Genomic DNA, 18180 nt, shown 5'->3' on the forward strand with positions numbered 1-18180 from the left:
CTTGTTTCCTTCCATCCCTCTCTCTCTCTGTCCTCCCTCTCTCTCGCAGTGAATGAGGGAGGGAGGGGATGTAAAACCCAAACAAAGTGGTGTGTGTGAGAGAGAGAAGGATGGAGGGAGGGAGGGAGGGGATGTAAAACCCAAACAGAGTGGTGTGTGAGAGAGAGAGAGGGATGGAGGGAGGGAGGGGATGTAAAACCCAAACAGAGTGGTGTGTGTGAGAGAGAGAAGGATGGAGGGAGGGAGGGAGGGGATGTAAAACCCAAACAGAGTGGTGTGTGTGAGAGATAGAAGGATGGAGGGAGGGAGGGAGGGAGGGGATGTAAAACCCAAACAGAGTGGTGTGTGTGTGAGAGAGAGAGAGGGATGGAGGGAGGGAGGGGATGTAAAACCCAAACAGAGTGGTGTGTGTGAGAGAGAGGGATGGAGGGAGGGGATGTAAAATCCAAACAGAGTGGTGTGTGAGAGAGAGAGAGGGATGGAGGGAGGGAGGGGATGTAAAACCCAAACAGAGTGGTGTGTGAGAGAGAGAGAGGGATGGAGGGAGGGAGGGGATGTAAAACCCAAACAGAGTGGTGTGTGAGAGAGAGAGAGGGATGGAGGGAGGGAGGGGATGTAAAACCCAAACAGAGTGGTGTGTGAGAGAGAGAGAGGGATGGAGGGAGGGAGGGGATGTAAAACCCAAACAGAGTGGTGTGTGAGAGAGAGAGGGATGGAGGGAGGGAGGGGATGTAAAACCCAAACAGAGTGGTGTGTGTGAGAGAGAGAAGGATGGAGGGAGGGAGGGAGGGGATGTAAAACCCAAACAGAGTGGTGTGTGTGAGAGATAGAAGGATGGAGGGAGGGAGGGAGGGAGGGGATGTAAAACCCAAACAGAGTGGTGTGTGTGTAAGAGAGAGGGATGGAGGGAGGGAGGGAGGGGATGTAAAATCCAAACAGAGTGGTGTGTGAGAGAGAGGGGTGGAGGGAGGGAGGGAGGGAGGGGATGGAAAACCCAAACAGAGTGGTGTGTGAGAGAGAGAGAGGGATGGAGGGATGGAGGGAGGGAGGGGATGTAAAACCCAAACAGAGTGGTGTGTGTGTGAGAGAGAGAGAGGGATGGAGGGGGGGGGGATGTAAAACCCAAACAGAGTGGTGTGTGTGTGTGAGAGAGAGGGAGGGAGGGAGGGAGGGAGGGAGGGAGGGAGGGAGGGAGGGAGGGAGGGAGGGAGGGAGGGAGGGAGGGAGGGAGGGAGGGAGGGAGGGAGGGAGGGAGGGAGGGAGGGAGGGAGGGAGGGAGGGAGGGAGGGAGGGATGTAAAACCCAAACAGAGTGGTGTGTGTGTGTGAGAGAGAGGGATGGAGGGAGGGAGGGAGGGGATGTAAAACCCAAACAGAGTGGTGTGTGTGTGAGAGAGAGGGATGGAGGGAGGGAGGGAGGGAGGGGATGTAAAATCCAAACAGAGTGGTGTGTGAGAGAGAGAGAGGGATGGAGGGAGGGAGGGAGGGGATGTAACATCCAAACAGAGTGGTGTGTGAGAGAGAGAGAGAGAGAGAGAGAGAGAGAGAGAGAGAGGGATGGAGGGAGGGGATGTAAACCCCAAACAGAGTGGTGTGTGTGTGAGAGAGAGAGAGGGATGGAGGGAGGGAGGGGATGTAAAACCCAAACAGAGTGGTGTGTGTGAGAGAGAGGGATGGAGGGAGGGGGAGGAGCTCAGGTGTGCCTCTGTGTCGGGCTGCAGACTGCCTGCCTCAGGGCACACAATCCAATGAATACATGGCTATTGATCTAGTGCTGGTGCGGGTTTAATACTGCAGGTCAGGACTGATAAGAGATAGGGGCTAGCTGCTTGCCTGCCACTGTTAAACAGGACAGGGTCAACAGCCAGAGGGGAACTGTTATAGTGGAAGGGAGAATCAGAGAGAGAGAGAGAGAGAGAGAGAGAGAGAGAGAGAGAGAGAGAGAGAGAGAGAGAGAGAGAGAGAGAGAGAGAGAGAGAGAGAGAGAGAGAGAGAGAGAGAGAGAGAGAGAGAGAGAGAGAGAGAGAGAGAGAGAGAGAGAGAGAGAGAAAGAGAAAGAGAGAGAAAGAGCAACACAATTAGACCCAACCAAATCATGAGAAAACAAAAAGATAATTACTTGACACATTGCAAACTAACCTGCACTTAATACAACCCATATTTATGTTTATTTATTTTCCCTTTTGTACTTGAACTATTTGCACATAATGACATTTGAAATGTCTTTAATCTTTTGGAACTTTTGTGAGTGTAATGTTTACTGTTCATTTTTAGATTCTCTTTTTTTCTACCATGTTATTGACTTGTTTATTGTTTACTCCATGTGTAACTCTGTGTTGTCTGTTCACACTGCTATGCTTTATCTTGGCCAGGTCGCAGTTGCAAATGAGAACTTGTTCTCAACTAGCCTACCTGGTTAAATAAAGGTGAAATAAAATAAATAAAAAACTGTTCATTTTTATTGTTTATTTCACTTTTGTTTATTTTCTACTTCCCTTGCTTTGGCAATATTAACATATGTTTCCCATGTAAAGCCCTTAAATTGAGGGGGGGTCGACATACATGTTCTTGCCAAGGCTTATCATATTAACAATATCAATGCCACGCTCTGATATTGTTGATGGGGGCAGTCTGGCCTATTATTAATGTGTGTGTAACATTCCAGGGGAAGGGACTGTGGGCTATTGCTGAAAGTACTCGTCAAACTTTGCTATGTGATCAAACTGCGAAGATCTGGGACTCACAGTTTGACCGCATGAAGAATGTGGCCAGTGGGGTTTGAATGCAGTCAGCTCACATCTGAATCATGGTACATGTCTTCAAAATAGACCCCACTATACCAGCCGTTTTAATGTGGCTGCATTAAAACCCCGCTGGCTACTGAAGAGGACATTGTTCATGCGGTGAAACTGTGAGCTATCTTCGCAGTTTGATCACATAGCAAAGTTTGACGCGTACTTTCATCAATAGCCCTTCAGCTGGAATGGACTGTCTCAAAACCCCAGCTTCTCACACAAGATCAGTAGCACTTTGAAACACATTTTAAATAACATTTAAACATTGATTGATCATTTTTTATTTAACTGGGTAAGTCAGTTAAGAACAAATTCTTATTTACATTGGCAGCCTACCACGGCCAAACCCAAACGACGCTGGGCCAATTGTGCACCGCCCTATGGAACTCCCAATCATGGCCAGTTGTGATACAGCCTGGAATCGAACCAGGGTCTGTAGTGATACCTCTGGCACTGAGATGCAGTGCCTTAGACCACTGCGCCACTCGGGAGCCCGAATGCCTTGTGGCCAGAAAAGCTCTTGAGTTTTAGTGGGAGTGTTTATATGAGGACCTCTAAGTGCTCCCCATTCCACCCTGAGGTGTTAAATGAATCAGCAGGTCAACCACGGGTAACTCCACAATGACTCACTCACCTTCATTAATATAGCATTACCACTGGGAGGCTGATAGGCATTAGCCACATTAACTAACACACAGTGCTCTCTGTATAGTATCTGACCTATACACATACGTTATATAAATATGTACCTACAGCATAAATCAACACAGCCACTGGGGGTAACCCCTCTAGGCAAGCATAAAGCAATGCAAGACTGTTTATACTTCTATTTGTAGTTGTGCACGGCCTGTATACTAAAAATTATCATAATTGTGTTAACATTTTTCTTTTTATTATTGTTTTTAAATTCTGCATCGTTAGGAAGGGCTTGTAAGCATGTGATAAATATTATCAAATTTGATTTAATCATAGCCATAGTAGGTCAGTCAATGGTCAAATATAAATGGGTACTATTATGTGGAAGCTAGGGCTGTACTAAAATAGTAGTTGCTCAGCTCTATAGCCCTAGCCCTAGCCCTAGCCCTAGCACCAGACCCAGCTCCCACCTCACTACCACTCAGGCGCTGAGCGTGCATTGCTGTTCTGGCTCGGTGGGACTGTCAGAGTGGGGATGAGATATGGCTACGGCATTGTGGAAATGAGGAATCTGCCCATTATTAGGCCGTTATGGTTTACAGCACATTGGATGTCTGTCCCATGGGTCTCCTCTCCTCCCCTTCCCTCCCCTGCCCTGCCCGGTGAGAACATAACTGAGCTGCCTTACTGACTGATCAATACAGACAGAGGAGGAATGGGGAGAAGAGGAGGGAGGGATAGAGGGAGGTAAGGAGAGAGGGAGGTGGAGGGGGCCGGCTATTCTCACTGTGGGAGATGTGGGATGTGGATGTGTGGTTACCGTGGTAACTCTACGCTGCACACCGAGACACAAAAAGACAAACCCAACATGGGTGGACTTTATGGGATGTACACATACATTTACACATGCATGCACTTTGCATGAACATACACCGAACTAATAGAATATTCATATATGCTGTACATGTATGTGAATACGTAAGCACCTCCGGTACCTCCGGTTGTACTGCCTGTAACACCTGCATACTGACCGGTTTCAATTATTTACGTGATTGATTTTGATGGGCGTCCATGTAATATAAAGAATGTGATGATCCTGCAGTATCGGGCAGTCACTCTGATGGGCAGTCAGAGAACTGAACAAATAGCAGTACAAATCCAGAGGTTTGGATTTAATTGCAAAAATGACTGCATGTTTCCTTTAACAATGTAATGGCATAACACATTTCCTACATGGACACCCTCCACTCAGGAAGATCAGTCTGCAGAAAGACTGGAAAATAGGACACATGTGCATGCCTACGCATACACACATATGTGCACACATACAATGCCAAGCCAAGGCTCCAGCTGTGGTGCATAGGGGCAACTCATTAATCAGACACACAACAATAGACTACAGATGTAGGATCTTAATTTGGTCAGTCTTTTGTTGCTGAGAATCTCCCTGACTGCAGGAAATGCAGATAAGCTTTGTGATTTTTATAAATTCACTGAAAATGCACAATAACACACGGTTATATTAACAGTAATGCACTTTTCATGTAGCCTACTTTTGGCCAGCTAATAGCCTAACCACCAATCAAGCAAATTATGGACTAAACGTTAAAATCCTGTTGCTGCATGATTATTTTTGCTGTGACAATATAGGTCAAATGAAAATCCTACATCTGTGGTCTGCTGTCTAAACAGCCTCATACTGTTGGCCTTGGTCTGCTGTCTAAACAGCCTCATACTGTTGGCCTTGGTCTGCTGTCTAAACAGCCTCATACTGTTGGCCATGGCCTGCTGTCTAAACAGCCTCATACTGTTGGCCTTGGTCTGCTGTCTAAACAGCCTCATACTGTTGGCCTTGGTCTGCTGTCTAAACAGCCTCATACTGTTGGCCTTGGTTTGCTGTCTAAACAGCCTCATGCTGTTGACCTTGGTCTGCCTTGCTCGGGTAACTGAGAAACAAAACAATGATCAGTTAGAGTTAACCCTAACCCTAACCCAATGATCAGTTAGAGTTAACCCTAACCCTAACCAAATGATCAGTTAGAGTTAACCCTAACCCAATGATCAGTTAGAGTTAACCCTAACCCTAACCCAATGATCAGTTAGAGTTAACTCTAACCCTAACCCAATGATCAGTTAGAGTTAACCCTAACCCTAACCAAATGATCAGTTAGAGTTAACCCTAACCCAATGATCAGTTAGAGTTAACCCTAACCCTAACCAAATGATCAGTTAGTTAACCCTAACCCAATGATCAGTTAGAGTTAACCCTAACCCTAACCCAATGATCAGTTAGAGTTAACTCTAACCCTAACCCAATGATCAGTTAGAGTTAACTCTAACCCTAACCCAATGATCAGTTAGAGTTAACCCTAACCCAATGATCAGTTAGAGTTAACCCTAACCCTAACCCAATGATCAGTTAGAGTTAACCCTAAACCTAACCCAATGATCAGTTAGATTTAACCCTAACCCTAACCCAATGATCAGTTAGAGTTAACCCTAACCCTAACCCAATGATCAGTTAGAGTTAACCCTAACCCTAACCAAATTATCAGTTAGCGTTAACCCTAACCATTACCAAATGATCAGTTAGCATTAACCCTAACCCTAACCAAATGATCAGTTAGTGTTAACCCTAACCCTAAGATCAGTTGGAGTGAACCCTAACCCTAAGATCAGTTAGAGTGAACCCTAACCAAATGATCAGTTAGCGTTAACCCTAACCCAATGATCAGTTAGAGTTAATCCTAACCCAATGATCAGTTAGAGTTAACCCTAACCCTAACCCAATGATCAGTTAGAGTTAACCCTAACCCAATGATCAGTTAGAGTTAATCCTAACCCAATGATCAGTTAGAGTTAACCCTAACCCAATGATCAGTTAGAGTTAACCCTAACCCAATGATCAGTTAGAGTTAACCCTAACCCAATGATCAGTTAGGTAACACAGATGTGAGAGGAGAGGGTGCTCAAAGCGACACAAGGTGTGACACAATGTTCAGTCAGCCGCGCAAATACCTGACTGACCTCTCTTAACAATCTGCAAATGTCTGCTAGAGTGGTCTCCATGCTTGCGCTCCCGCAGTGCTGGAGCTGTACTGTAGTCTATGCTTTGTGTTGGGCTGCTTCGGGTTGGTGTCATAAATATGGACTGAATGGATACAGTGAGTGGGCTGGCCATGCAAGCGACAGGGACTAGGTGAGATGCTTTGATGCTGATTAGAAAATGAAATAATGTGTTTTGTTTTACGCGCTTCAGTTATTTTTACAGGTTCTGATGGAGCTTCTTGTTCATGTAAGAGAGACTGCAGAAAAGCCTTCAGGCATGGGGGAAATGATGCATGTTATTGTGAACACACCAGATGGGGTCCCGAGGCAGAGTACACTGAGGTTTAGGGTGTTAATGAGATGGAAATGTAGGTAGCACAGGGCTCATTTTAATGGATGATGCTGCAAGGTTACTCAGGTTGGAGCAGGCTGGCATCCCAAATGACAGGTAGAAAACCTGCATGCAGAAAATATCCCATTTGTCAAATTTGGCTGGGGACACAAGCTCATTATAACGACAAGAAGTGCACCTACAGAGCTGATTATTAATCACTGTCTCATGTGTACACTATCAAAGGAGCACTCCCATAATGACTCCACTCTGCCTTGGTGATAGACCATGCAGTCAGCCAAGCAGACACTACTAGTGGATTAAATGGTTTCCCTCTCCTGAATTATCAAGTAATCAATGGGTTTTCAATGGTGTAAATATTGTAAAAAATTATAGGTATGCTTATACATATTGAGGCCTTTTCCAGACATGTGACAATGACGTTTACAATCGAGTGCATACCATGGAAGGGTCCCTAACATGTCTACTGTGTGGTATATGGCCCATACTGTATCTGGTATCTGGCCATAGGCTGCACCTTGTTATCTTAACTTAACCGACCCCCAAGAAAACTGATGAGATAACCAAGAACAGCCGGCCTCAAGTTAACGTTTCACTTTCTTTTTTTCCCCGCTACCTATCCTGGCAGCAAGACATATTCTAAAACTGTTTTTAGAAAATAAAACGCTAAGACTACTGCGGTAGTTAACGGGCTCGAGCATTCTTCTGGAGCATGCCATTCTTCTTCCCTGGTACTTTCCCTGAACGAGAGGCGCGCCGAAGTGTTCATTATGGAGTGGGCTACTCTAGCCTCCTATTACGTCTCGCTGAACTTTGTGGTCACTCCCACAAACGAATTCGTGTTTTCTTACTAACTTCCCAGCAGTTTTCATACCAAACGTTACACATCGTAGAAGTGGAAAATACAGTCAAATCTGATTGAAGAGTTCATAACTTTTTCAACCTGAGTCCTTGAACCATATCTTCTGTGCGCTTGTTCTACATTCCAACTGCGAGTGAAAGTTACGCAAGGTAAGGCTATTTACCTATTTGTTCAAATGCTTTACACGTCATTTCAGTTGTATGTAAACTATTGTAGTTCATCATCTCTTTTAAAAGTCCACTCTGCGGGTGAACTTCGTATTATCCTATCCAATGAATTCGTACCATGTGGATGCCATTTTGCAATATTATTCAACATTGAGGTTGTGCCACAGATCTTTAAAAAAAAAGGTTTTTGTTTTGCAACATTGCTTATTATAATGTTATAACTGGGCTGGTTCAATATAATTACACATTTTTATGAATATCATGTGAAATTAATCTGTACAGCTTTCATTGTATTCCTGTTCAAAGTGGAAAAACCAAGTACCTGGCATCATTTCACAATAGACTGCCTGATGTTAAATAATAAATGGTCATTTTTGGGCATTCCTGAACTGAAGAACTTTGTCACCTCACTCTATTGGCAAAGTTTAAGACACAAAACCCTGCCTTTGGTATAGGAGAGATGACTGTGACTTGGTGCACGTTAATATAAGCTGTGCATTTAAAATAGCTGCTTTTGTGGACCACTCAATACTGATAAACAACCTGACTGACACATCTCTAACAGTGAGCGCTTCATTAACTAACCTACTCCATGGCAACATCCCCTAAAATGGCTTCAATGCTTAAGGAGACAAATTGCTTAGGGATTCTCAGCCAGGGCACAATAATCAAATTTAGTCTAATTGGAATTAAGTGCTACTACATTCCAGCCACACCGCACCATCCCAACACCACCACTCCAGCTCTTGGCCTCTATGCTGCAGTACAGAGACAGACCCTCATTACTCTGTGACGTCATCTGCAACAGAACTTAAACACATATCAGCATCAGGCTGAGGATCTTCATAGGAGATAACTAGTCTAGAATTGACACAGGCTCCACCTACCAAATATAGAGCTTGTTGTCAGGCAAAGTATCACTCATTACCATAATGATAGTCATTTGAATAAGGATATTCATGTGAATATGAATATCAAAGCAATGTCTTGTAATTAATGAGTAAATGGGTAACGATCATAAAGAACATTAGCAGTGATTAGGGCACTAATGTTCATATTGATTTCACATCATCAGAGTGGTAGTGTTGGTGCTAGGGTGGACGGCATCTGAAGCCATCGCTCTGCTCTCTGTAAGAGGGAAATATGCAGTGTGTAGAGTGTCTGCCAGTGTTATGAGCATCCAGATTGGGCCTGAGGCGGGTGAGACTCACTTAAAGACACCCACATGCTCCAGCAAAGTGCTTCATTAGGTAGAACACAGAGGGAGGAACACCGGGGGAGGGGGAGGAGGGAGATGAAGGGATGGTTCTCATGGCTCCATCTGGTCAGAATCTTGAACTACATTACGCTCCTGTGGTGTCAATCCTTTACAGCCGGTTCGCAGCCTGACTTCTTGTCGATGTGTAAAATCTCAAGCACTAAGGTCAAAACAGCCAACTAAAATTCCCGTTGAAGAGATTGCGAGAAACAATATGATAGTACCAAAAGGTTGTGCCCCCTTAAACATTCAGAGTATTGGTTGTTTGGTTGGAACTTATCTTTTGTGGACAGACTACATAAACATAACCAAATTACGTGAGATTTTAGTTCTGGGTTAACCCGAGATTAGGTTGGAACTAGGGCTTTGCACCTGTCCAGAGCCAACGATTTTCAGTGGCGGGGTGCGCTGTGCTTGTAAAGGCAGGTGAATTTTGCTCTCTTGAATATTTGATGTATCACATCACGTCAGGTAAGAGACTTACTTCAGAAGCTCTTGGCACATGGCTAACCTATTGTCAGTCATCTCAAAGAGAAGCAGCGCTGTTTCCTGAAAATCTGGCTGAGTGGTTCAGGTTCTTCTGAGCCATTACAGTTAAATGTCAGAGCTTCAGTCACAGGAAGGAAAATGGATTCCGGAGAGAGGAACATTAACCATGCAGTTTGATACTGAATATCTGCTGCTCCGTAACCTCAGGCAGTTCTGGTCTTGATCAGATGTTCTGAGATATGGAGGAATTAGCTTACTGTGCAAAATACTTTTGTACTGTAGTTTGTATTTTTTATTTATTTTACCGTTATTTTACCAGGTAAGTTGACTGAGAACACGTTCTCATTTGCAGCAACGACCTGGGGAATAGTTACAGGGGAGAGGAGGGGGATGAATGAGCCAATTGTAAACTGTGGATTATTAGGTGACCATGATGGTTTGAGGGCCAGATTGGGAATTTAGCCAGGACACCGGGGTTAACACCCCTACTCTTACGATAAGTGCCATGGGATCTTTAATGACCTCAGAGAGTCAGGACACCCGTTTAACATCCCATCCGAAAGACAGCACCCTACACAGGGCAGTGTCCCCAATCACTGCCCTTGGCATTGGGATATTTTTTTTTTTTTAGACCAGAGGAAAGAGTGCCTCCTACTGGCCCTCCAACACCACTTCCAGCAGCATCTGGTCTCCCATCCAGGGACTGACCAGGACCAACCCTGCTTAGCTTCAGAAGCAAGCCAGCAGTGGTATGCAGGGTGGTATGCTGCTGGCAATGATTAGTATGATTATTACTGTAGATTGAATGGATGTGGAAATGTACAGTACTGTTCCTTAGATGAGGCAAAATTAAAATCCTGCCTGTGGATTTGGAAATCGAGTGTCAACTCAATTAACACATTTGAGCGCTGCTCTCCGTGATATCTCCTTGGTGATATCAGCAGCACAGTCTCTCACACAATTAGATTGATGGAGAGCTTTGAGCTGTTTGTTTTCAGCCATGCCCGCTCTTCTTCTCCCCACAAAATCTCCATCCCGTCATCAGCCTAATGTAGCCCGTGGATACTCAAGCTGACAGCTTGAGAAAACCCTGAGGATTCTGGGTTCCGGGAGGAGACAATGGGCTGTCACTCCAGAGTCGTGAATCAGACTTACGCCTTGATGGAAAGACACCATTAGACACAAAACCTCGACGGATTTGCCTGACAAAGCTGGGCCTACAAATGTGATTACAGACAAAGGATTATGGCCGCTGCGGCTAACACCGCCTTGCTTTCCCTTCTCTATTATTTATGGGGTTGCTCTGTCCTGTTCCACAGCCCCCATTACTTTCACGTGACCCACTTTTAAAGGGGATGGATGCCACTGCCGGGGAAATGGCTGGTAGGGGACCATAAATCAAAATTTATTGGAACATTTACCATCCAACTCTGACATGACGTGGGCCGTCCTATGTTGGGTGGTGTTCTGTTGAAAGGAACTTCCGCCTAAATGACACAGGTGAGCGTTATGGATTGGACAACGTGTTGTTACAATGACTATGTAACATCTAAGGACCTCGACTGCCACAAAATTCAAGAAGCAATACTTCAGATTTTGAATACTTATTTATACTGTAAACAAATTCATTCAGTAGTACGCCCAAGGGATATGAGGACAGATGTGTAGGATTTGGATTGGCATTTGGAGGCTCATCAGACAATGGCTGTTCATTCTGCCTCAATCTAATCTATTTTTAGTTTTTATTTAACCTTTATTTAACTAGGCAAGTCAAATAAGAACAAATTGTTATTTACAATGGCAGCCTAACAAGAGGCAAAAGGCCTCCTGCGGGGACGGGGGCTGGGATATCATTTTTTTTAGGACAACACACACATCATGACAAGAGAGACAACACTACATAAAGAGAGACCTAAGACAACAACAGCATAGTAGCACAGCATGGTAGCAACATAACAACAAGGTAGCAACATGGCAGCAGCACAACATGGTAGCAGCACAAACACGGTACAAACATTGTTAGGCACAGACAACAGCACAAAGGGCAACAAGGTAGAGACTACAATACATCACGCAAAGCATCCACAAGTGTCAGTAACAGTGTCCATGATTGAGTCTTTGAATGTAGAGAGGGAGATAACATGGATCTAATTACCCTTCAATAAGACTATAGTTGGGCCCCTTTCCCTCTAGTGCTGCCTCATAAATAACTTACGGGTCCTATTCCAACAATGCGGAGTTAAAATATAAGCCTGGCAAGTGAGGCAAAGTGCTTGATGAATGTTCTTTCCCGTTATGGAGCCATGAACTCATTAGACTTGCACTGTACATTGACAAGGCCAATGTTTTTTGTTAAAGTGCTTAAATTGTGACCTCTACCAAGAGACATTGAGCTATTTCAGGAAGCTGCATTAGAATGCTCTGGAAACATCTAAAAATGGTTTGAAATGTTTTTGCTCCATTGCCGTTTTTATGCTGAATTTGAATCAGTGAAAGTACTTGTCAAGTGAGGTGTAGAAGGAAAGTATATGAAAGTATATGAATTGTGCATTGAATACCCTTTTCCAAAGAGTAAATTGAGTGTAAAGTACTTGAAAGTACTACTACACATTTGAATGGACAATCTGTTTTTCATAATCCAAGCTGAAGGAACCACGGTTGACATCACATGACAAAGCCATGCATACCTTAACGCTGAGGTTAACAACATGACCTCATCTCTAATCTGACTTGAAAAGACATCACCATACATATATTCCGCATATTCCGCCCAAATTATGTAATTGTCCCTCCCTAACGTTAAGGCAGAGGAGAGAGAGGCTGCAGGGTCGATGGCTAAAAACAACGTAGCTAGGGAACAACAGCTTATGTCTTCTGTTTGTTTCTCCAACTGGATCAGGGTGCTGTGGAGGAGCACACAGTGTGATGAACTGGACGCCATGATTTATCAGATGTGTGTGAGCCTTAGCCTACACAGGATAAACAAGGATTAAGTGGAATATGATGTGCATAGATAGAATGAGATACGATTTACAGACTGTTGGGGAGGACAGAATGAGGACATACTAGTGGTGCATAATGTATGTGTATATGTGATCCTCATATGTGTATAGTTCTGCATTTGAGTTCTAAACTATGTGCATGACAGCAGGCCATGCCCTTATGTAGTTGTGTGCATGGTTGAGCGCATTTCTGCTATCATGTACAGGATGTCTGCGTTCGGGTCAGGTTCACATGTGTAAATGATTGCATGCATTTGTTTACATGTAGTGTTTAGGCTGGTCTATGTTCAGTTCATACACTATGTGCACAAAAGTATGTGGACACCCCTTCAAATTAGTACATTTGGCTATTTCAGCCACGCCCGTTGCTGACAGGTGTATAATATTGAGCACATAGCCATGCAATCTCCATAGACAAACATTGGCAGAACTGGAGAGCTCAGTGACTTTCATTGTGGCACCGTCATAGGATGCCACTTTTCCAACAAGTCAGTTCGTCAATTTTCTGCCCTGCTAGAGTTGCCCCGGTCAATTATAAGTGCTGTTATTGTGAAGTGGAAACGTCTAGGAGCAGCAACGGCTCCGCCGCGAAGTGGTAGGCCACACAAGCTCACAGAATGGGACTGCTGAAGCGTGTAGCACGTAAAAATAATATATCCTATGTTGCAACACTCACTACCGAGTTCCAAACTGCCTCTGGAAGCAACGTCAGCACAATAACTGAGCAGCCGCACACAAGCCTAAGATCACCATGCGCAATGCCAGGCATTGGCTTGAGTGGTGTAAAGCTCACCACCGTTGGATTCTGGAGCAGTGGAAACGCATTCTCTGGAGTGATGAATCCTGCTTCACTATCTGGCTGTCCGATGGACAAATCTGGGTTTGGTGGATGCCAGGAAAACGCTACCTGCCCGAATGCTTAGTGCCAACTGTAAAGTTTGGTGGAGGTTGAATAATGGTCTGGGGCTGTTTTTCATGGTTCAGGCTAGGCCCCTTAGTTCCAGTGAAGGGAAATCTTAACGCTACAGCATACAATGACCTTCAAGACGATTTTGTGCTTCCAACTTTGTGGCAACAATTTGGGTAAGGCCCTTTCCTGTTTTAGCATGACAATGCCCCCATGCACAAAAGCAGGTCCATACAGAAATGTTTTGTCGAGATCGGTGTGGAAGAACTTGCCTGGCCTGCACAGAACCCTGACCTCAACTCCATCGAACACATTTGAGGTTAATTGGAATGCAGACTGCAAGCCACGCCTAATTGCCCAACATCAGTGCCCGACCCCACTAATGCTCTTGTGGCTGAATGGAAGCAAGTCCCCGCAGCAATGTTCCAAAATCTAGTGGAAAGCCTTCCCAGAATAGTGGAGGCTGTTATAGCAGCAAAGTGGGGACCAACTCCATATTAATGCCTATGATTTTGGAATAAGATGTTCGACGAGCAGCCTGTTTCTATGAAGGAGGTGGAAATCCTACAACGGGAATGACAGCAAGACATTATGTGACTTTACTAGACTAGGAGATTACAGGAGATTACATTGTGTACACTCTGCTCTCTGCAGCCTTCTTACTGTCTCTGTGAGTACAGTAAATGTGATCTCATTGCCTGGAATGTGTGAAGACGAGATGTGAGCAGGCTTTTCAATGACCTTCGTCATGAAAGGGTCAGAGTTCAGTGCTGCTGTCAGCTGAACGAAACAACCAGTCAGAACAGTGAACTATTAACTAGTGTTCGTGTACATAGGTGATCTGAGTGTCTATGGGACTGAATATCAGCTTGTCTGCAAAAAGGCTCATATTCAGGATGATAATTATTTATCAATAAATGTTTTAGATGAAATATCCTTGGAAAGGGCCTCCCGAGTGGTGCAGCAGTCTAAGGCACTGCATTGCAGTGCTAGAGGCGTCACTAGAGACCCGGGTTCGATCCCGGGCTGTATCACAACCGTCCGTGATCGGGAGTCCCATAGGGCGGTGCACAATTGGCCCAGCATCGTCGAGTTAGGGGATGGTTTGTCCGGGGGGGCTTTACATGGCTCATTGCGCTCTAGCGACTTCTTGTGGCGGGCCGGTGCGCCTGCAGGCTGACCTCGGTCGTCAGTTGAATGGTGTTTCCTCCGACACATAGGTGCGGCTGGCTTCCGGGTTAAGCGAGCGGGTGTTAAGAAGTGCTGTTTGGCGGGTCATTTTTCGGCGGAATCATGACTCGACCGTTGCCTCCCGAGCCCGTAGGTTGCAGCAATGAGTCTGTTTTTATGACGTTCGTTAACGTCAATGGAATAGTCTACGAACGTCATAAAAACTGTCTTATTTAATTCTTACAACATTAAGGGAATGTCCTGTGCAACCTAACTTAAAAATGTTATGAATTTCATCACAACCATGCATATTTTGTGTTTTGGGAACCTATCTCTTGTAATGCACCCACACTGTTCCCAAAACCTAATTACATTTTCTGGGAACCTTTAAAGAACTCAGAAAGGCTGTTCTGTCAACATTCTTGCAACATCAAAGGAATGTTTTGTGCACCCGGATACAAACATTATCTGAATGTCAGCACAAATGGACAGTTTTTGTTTTTTAGGAACCTATCTCTTGTCATATCCCCACAATGTTCCCACAACCTAAATAAATGTTTTAGGAACTTTTAAAGAAACAAAATAATTGTTCTGGGAATGATATTGCAACATCAGGCAAATGTTTTTTTTGCAACCTAATAGAAACATTTAAATAATCCTCACAAGTGGACAGTTTTTGTGTTTTGGGAACTCTTATAATCTCTTATAGTGTCCACACAATGTTCCCACAACATCGTGAAACATTCTGGGAACAGATTAAATGTGTACTAGGAACATCAGGTAAATGCTTTATACAAACATTCTATAATCATCACAACTAGACAGTTTTTGTGTTACGAGAACATTTGCCACAATCTAACAAATGTGCTAGGAACCATTTCCTAGCACATTTGTGTGACCTAGCTGTCATTTTAAGCAGCAGTAAATTAAAGGTCAGTAGTTATATTGCTCATGACTTATATTGCTAGAGTGTTTATTACTGAATGAGGATTAGGCCTTTCAAATTTGATGTTGCCGGCCAGACAGTAATTGCTGTAATGCCGTAATGTTGATTGGTCATTGTGGGTAGTTTCATTCTGATCATGGACTAGAACGGCTGAATCACTGAAAGTAAGGTAAGGTTCACCAGCTTTAACTCATTGTGCTATGCCTTTTCTCTCCATAGTGATGACAACTCTGCTGTTAATGGAACTGTATAACGTGATGATAATGGTCAACAGTGTAAAGGATGAGGTGTTGTGTGTGTTGGGTAGAGGTAGAGAGAAGTCTATGTGAGCAGAGCAGGTTCTCAAAGTGAACCAGGCATGCTTATAGGCCACATTCTCCAGGCCAGAGCCATAGCTATTAAGTGCTAGCAGCCCAGAAAAGCACGTTTCCACCTCCCTGAATGCATATTTTGTAGACCGTCGAACTTGCAGGGCACAAGTTGACCAATTCTTTTAAAAGCCCAGCTTTTTAACTATTTATGAGATGAGAACTTTTCCTGGGTCAACACTGTGTATTCTCGGCCCTCATTGTGAAGAATGTTCCATTCACACAATGTGCTGCTGCAGACTACAGTAACACTTCATGCAATCTAGAGCACATTGTTTCTGCCTGCTTGTTTATGCAGCCAAGTGTGCATGTGTCCATGTGTGTCCATGTGTATCCATGTGTATGGACAGTATATCAGTGGAGGATGGGGGTGGGGTGCAAGCGTTGGCTGCATCTGATCATTTTGTACCCTGGTGTGTTCCCATTAACTATAGCTAGGCTCAGTCACCTCCTCATGGTATTGCTTTGATTTGGCACGGTAGGTATGGCAGGGAAGAGGATGCAGCCTGACATACTGTACATACACAGCAGTTGGGACAGCGTTTCCTAAACTAGGGTTCGCCTGGTTTGAAAATGAGTTTGGGAGAGAAACTTGGTTCATGGAACTGGGGTTATGCCAGTACCCTCCAGTAGCCACTAGATACGGTTGTAATTAACAGAGCGGTTTCAGTTTTCTTCCTACAAATGTGGCTCCATCGTTTGAACGGTTTAAGCTACAAAATATTATGACCCCATCACTGAAAGGTAACACTCTAAGAAAGATGTATGTGTCTTCCGTTTCCTTCTACCATGCCCACAAGCCACGCAGGACTCATTAAAACAGAGTAGACAAGACCAGGCCCTGATCTTCTGAACTTCCCAATACCTTTCTGATGCATTTCATTTACTTTAGCAATTTATACTGAACAAAAACATAAAAACAACATGCAACAATTTCAAAGATTTTATCGACTTACAGTTCATATAAGGAAATCAGTCAATTGATATAAATCTATGAATTTCACCTGACTGGGAATACAGATATGCATCTGTTGGTCACAAATACCTTTTAAAAAATTGGGTTTTGGATCAGAAAAAGTCAGTATCGGATGTGACCACCATTTGCCTCATGCAGGGTGACACATCTCCTTTGCATAGAGTTGATCAGGCTGTTGATTGTGGCTTGTGGAATGTTGTCCCACAACTCTTAAATGGCTGTGTGAAGTTACAAAATATTGACGGGAACTGGAACACGCTGTCGTACACGTCGATCCAGAGCATCCCAAACATGCTCAATGGGTGACATGTCTGGTATGCAGGCCATGAAAGAACTGGGAAAGGTTCAGCTTCCAGGAATTGTGTACAGATCCTTGCAACATGGGGCTGTGCATTATCATGGTGAAACATGAGTTGATGGTGGCGGATGAATGGCACGACAATGGGCCTCAGGATCTTGTCACGGTATCTCTGTGCATTCAAATTGCCATCGATAAAATGCAATTGTGTTCGTTGTCAGTAGCTTATGCCTGCCCATACCATAACCCCACCGCCACTGGGGCACTCTGTTCACAACGTCGACATCAGCAAATCGCTCGCCCACACGACGCCATACACATGGTCTGCGGTTGTGAGGCCGGTTGGATATACTGCCAAATTCTCTGAGTTTTATTTTTATTTTTATTTCACCTTTATTTAACCAGGTAGGCAAGTTGAGAACAAGTTCTCCTTTACAACTGCGACCTGGCCAAGATAAAGCATAGCAGTGTGAACAGACAACAACACAGAGTTACACATGGAGTAAACAATAAACAAGTCAATAACACAGTAGGGGGGAAAAAGAGTCTATATACATTGTGTGCAAAAGGCATGAGGAGGTAGGCAATAAATAGGCCATAGGAGCGAATAATTACAATTTAGCAGATTAACACTGGAGTGATAAAACATCAGATGATCATGTGCAAGTAGAGATACTGGTGTGCAAAAGAGCAGAAAAGTAAATAAGTAAAAACAGTATGGGGATGAGGTAGGTAAATTGGGTGGGCTATTTACAGATGGACTATGTACAGCTGCAGCGATCGGTTGGCTGCTCAGATAGCAGATGTTTAAAGTTGGTTAGGGAAATAAAAGTCTCCAACTTCAGCAATTTTTGCAATTCGTTCCAGTCACAGGCAGCAGAGAACTGGAAGGAAAGGCGGCCAAATG

The 18180-nt window shown here is 44.2% G+C and overlaps 1 protein-coding gene across 2 annotated transcripts in view; it reads left to right on the forward strand.

The window, feature by feature from the left end:
* Window positions 1–7657: 7657 nt before the first annotated feature.
* Window positions 7658–18180, forward strand: part of LOC139565039 (paralemmin-1-like) — a 38220-nt gene continuing 27697 nt past the window's right edge. Inside the window, exon 1 of one of the 2 annotated variants that reach the window (XM_071385048.1) lies at window positions 7658–7841. The gene's annotated coding sequence lies outside the window, so the exon portion shown is untranslated. The remainder of the gene's footprint in view (window positions 7842–18180) is intronic. The other variant, XM_071385050.1, reaches the window with a different exon arrangement.

Source organism: Salvelinus alpinus, chromosome 36 (genome assembly GCF_045679555.1).
Source record: "Salvelinus alpinus chromosome 36, SLU_Salpinus.1, whole genome shotgun sequence".
Classification (NCBI taxonomy): Eukaryota; Metazoa; Chordata; class Actinopteri; order Salmoniformes; family Salmonidae; genus Salvelinus; species Salvelinus alpinus.